Source organism: Budorcas taxicolor, chromosome 1 (genome assembly GCF_023091745.1).
Source record: "Budorcas taxicolor isolate Tak-1 chromosome 1, Takin1.1, whole genome shotgun sequence".
Taxonomy (NCBI): Eukaryota; Metazoa; Chordata; class Mammalia; order Artiodactyla; family Bovidae; genus Budorcas; species Budorcas taxicolor.
In genome coordinates, this window is record NC_068910.1 from 110,893,454 (window position 1) to 110,897,941 (window position 4,488).

The window sequence follows — 4,488 nt, forward strand, 5'->3', positions numbered from 1 at the left end:
AAATACATAGAACACTACATGACTTTGTGTCATCCTTGTGCAAGGGCCATGAAAATCTTTTCTGTATGGTTCCAGTTTTTGTGTATTTACTGCTGAAGTGAGCATCCTGCTATTTTATCAAGGCTCCAAATCAGTACAGAGGCGTTCCCGTAAGTTGAAGCACTCGTTTTAACACACATGGTCACTGCACAGGCTTAGCAGTGCCCTTTTGTCCATCAATTTCCCACTGCCAGTAGGAAAATTTTAAGGAAAAGAAAGTCCATCTTGCCTGTTGCCTATGTTTTCAAAATAGTCTATAAGAGGGTCCTTGAGCAAAAAAGTCTATAAGAGGGTCCTATAAGAGGCTGCTTGAGGAGGGTGATTAGGATAGTCTCTCTGACCATTAGTAGCCTTGGTTCACTGCTCTATGTTTGCTGCAAGACTGGTGTTTTCTAGGAGCATTCTCCTAAACTCTGCAGCAGCCAAGATATTAGATGGTAGGAGAACTTGTTTATAAAATAAATCCAGACACTCATTTTTGGAACTGGTCAACAAATAGTCACTGAGGATGCTTAGAAATTTGAGAACTGAAGTTACAGTTTCTTTTGCAGCTTAGAATCAGAGGTGATGGGCAGGAGTTTTATTATTATTAGTTTAACAAGCTTAAGTTACTCCAGCCATGCATATATAACAAAAACGGACGGTTACATATTCATTTGGGGTGCTTGTGAATGATTCAAAAAGAACATGTTCCTTACAAAATTTATTGCTGAATGACTCATTACAGGATAACGATGAAAACAAGCCTTCTAATTTAAAGAGTTATGCAAGTATTATTTTAAAAGTCAACTTTGTGGGGTATAATTTCCATACAATAAAATGCATATATTTTAAGTGTATAGTTAAGTAAATGTATACACTCATATCATCATCATAGTCAAGATATAGCTCGTTTTCTCACAGATCCTTCATACACAACCTCTGCAATCAGTCTCTTCTTTCAGCTATTGTTCCAGGCAACCATTGATTTCATTTTTGTCAGTATAGATAAGTTTTGCCTCTCTAGTATTCATACAAATGGAATCAGACAGTACACATATCCTTTGTATTGAGTTCCTTTCACTCAGCATGATGTTTTTGAGACTCATTCACAAGGTTGTATTTATTAGTAATCCATATTTTGTATTGCTGAGTAGTATTTAATTATATTAATAACACAATTTGTTAGCCTATTAGTGGGTATTTGAATTGTCTCAGTTTGGGGCTATTATGAATAAAATTGCTATGGGCACTCTTTGGGTGGAAGTAGGTTATTTCATTTTGGTAAATACTTAGGGGTGGTATAGCTGGTTGATGTGATAAGTATGTTTAACTTTAAAAGAAACTGTCAAGCTGTTTTTCCAAGGTGATTGCACCATTTTCCATCCTCAATAGCGAGAAGATACTATTCTCAGTCTTCCTCAATACTTGGTATTGTCAGCCTTTTGAAAGGGTGTGTGGTAGTATCTTTCCAACGGATAGGTAGTGGTATCTGACCATAGCTTTAATTTGCAATTTCCTGATAACTAATGATGTTTACATCTCTTCTTGTGCTCATCACCACACAGGTATCTTTGGTGAAGTGCCTGTTCAAGTTCTTCTGCTCATCAAAGATAATTAGATTGTATCATTATTATCAAGTTATAAAAATTTTGAACTGTATTTTGAATATAAGCCTATTGTCATATATGTACTATAGAAACATCTCTCAACTAGTAACTTGCCTTTTTGTCATTTCTTTAGGAAGTCTATTTTGCCTCATTTTTCACCTTCTTCTTCTTCAGGGCCTCTAATTACACATATTTAGGCCATTTTCTGCTGTCCTACGGGTCTCTAAGGATCTGCTTATTTTTCTTCAAAATATTTTCTCTTTATTCATTAGCTTGGATAATTGCTATAGATTTGCCTTCCTATGTTCAAGTTCATCAGTGACTGTTTCCCTCTCCTTTCTGACCTACTGTGATTTTTTTTGTCATTGTAATTTTTAAGTTCTAAAATTTCCATTTATTTTTAAAATTTCCATTATCTCTTCTTTATAGTTTACATTTCTCAGCAGAGTCCTTACCTTTTAACTTGTGATGTCCCTATCAGCATAATTTTTTGAACATATTTAAGCAGTTGCTTAAAAAACCTTTATTTTCTAAAAACATCATGACAGTAATTTTGGGACTGGAGTTTTCCCCTTAACTGTGGGTCACTTTGCTGTTTTTTGCATGTCTAGTAATTTTTAAAATTATGTACTGCACGTTGTTGGTGGTGCATTGTATAGGTTCTGGACTTCTGTTATCTTCCTTTGAGAAGTGTTACTGTCTCTTCTATTATGCAGCCCATTTACTGATTGATTACCTGGCACCCTTGTTTTTATTCTTTGCTAGAGGACACCTGTTGGAAAACTCAATATGTTTCTCAAGCCCCTCAATTATTGTGGGTCTCAACCTCTAAATTCAGTTTTCACTGCAGATCTTTTAAAGGCTTGGTTTCAGACTTTGTTAGGGTGGTTATTGGGTGGACCTTACCAGGACTTCCATGTCTTCTAGCACTGTTTGGTATCTAGTATGTCTATTCTGCCCTTGTCTCTATGGTGACTGTTCTCTATAGTTACTACAAGCCCGCAGGTACTCTTGCCATGGGCATGTGCATCTTAGCTTTAAGCCAAGGGCTTGTAGAGAAACTTCTGCACAAGTTCTGGCTCTCTCCCTTCTCTCTACCCCCAACATACCTCCTTTACTTTCTGGTGCCCTGCCCTACAGATTCTGACTGCTTCAGCTTTCCTCAGCTCTGACCTCTGCCTCTTCAGCTCAGCAGGACCGTTGTGCTCTGTTGGAGTCTGGTTTGCTCTGTCATGGTTGGGCAATTGTGCCCAGGTAAAGATCCAGGGAAATCACAGCGCTCACTTTACGAAGTTCTCCTTTCTCAAGGCTCATAGCATTGTGTTTCCTATTGTCTAAATACAGTGTTTAAAAAAATGTCCATTGTCTAAAAACAATGGCTTTATGTGGTAGCTCCAACTTTACTGTTTATAACAGAAGGGCTATTCCAACATCAATTGCTCCATATCTGGAAGTGAAAGTTTATAAGATGTGCTCTTAAGGATTAAATAAGGTAAAGATGAATGGATTTAACCCCCAAAAGACCCCAAAGCGTCTTTTTGCACTGAAAAAGCATTTTTAATAGTCATGAATCCCATCCGATGGTTCAAGGCACAGGCCCTATACATAGGAAGTTAGTGTGGTGGGTCGGGTGTAGTTCTTCTACACTGTTTCCAGAAATGGAGTCCAAGAGCCATCTCTTTAAGAAAGAAAAACAGGGTCTCTAAAAATAATTGTATAGTAGTAGTGAAAGCAATAACAAATTACTACTATTGAGTACTTAATGCTCTAGGTGTTCTTATTAAGGCTTTATTTTTATGAACCAATTTATTCTTTATACTAACCCAATCTTCAAGTCCTAATTACTAACCTGAATATTAGAATGACTAATTAACAATCCTGTTTAGAGATGAGAAAATTGTGGTACTAATAGGTTAAAAAAACTTTCTTGAGATGACACATCTGGTAAGTGGGAGATAAAAAGCCTTTTCCAGTTTCTATCATAGAAATGTTACACAGCACAAAGGATCTTAGAAGCACAGAGTGTATCCGCGTGTAAGTGAGTAGGTGAGCTTGTGATGGTATTGGTGAGCACATGTGAGCATGTGAGAGTGTGTGTGGGTATGGGGCTCCTACCTCAGGGTCTTCCCAAATGGTGTTCTTTCTCTTGATAGCCCACCCCTCTTCATCTTAAATCAACTCAATCTTATCTTTCAGGATTTAACGTCAATATCACTATTTTAAAGATACCTCTCAGGTGTTTTCATAATGTGTTCTTATTTATTTCTTGCTATCACAATCATAATTGAATTTACAGAAATATTTAGTGAATGTCTTTTCCACTAGACTATAGGCTCCATGGGGCCTGCTTCCCACCATGTCTCCAACATGTAGCACAGTTTCTGGCTATGTGCTCAATGTGTATTTGTTAAATGAATAAACGAATGTCCAAGAGCAAGTGACTCTTCTCATGTTGCTATAAACTGATTTACTTTTGAGAATTGCAAAAGTTTTTTTTGCCTTCTCCTCCAATTAAAAAAAGTACATATAGTAAAATTTATTCTTTTTGATATACTTTTTGCAAAAGTAAAAGAGTTATGTGCAACTGACAAAGGCAATTTCCAAAATATACAAACAGCTCATACATCTCAATAACAACAAAAAACCTGACCAAAAAGTGGGCAGAAGACCTAAATAGACAGTTATCCAAAAAAGACATACAGATGGCCTATAGGCACATGAAAAGATGTTCAACATTGCTGATTATCAGAGAAATGCAAGTCAAAACTACAATGGTCAAAATGGCGTCACCAAGAAAAATCTACAAATAACAAAGGCTAGGTAGGGTGTAGAGGAAAGGGAACCCTCTTACACTTTTGGT

The 4,488-nt window shown here is 36.7% G+C and overlaps 1 pseudogene; it reads right to left on the minus strand.

Annotated features, from left to right (window-relative positions):
• LOC128058149 (uncharacterized) lies at window positions 1-101 on the minus strand (annotated as a pseudogene).
• Window positions 102-4,488: the final 4,387 nt, after the last annotated feature.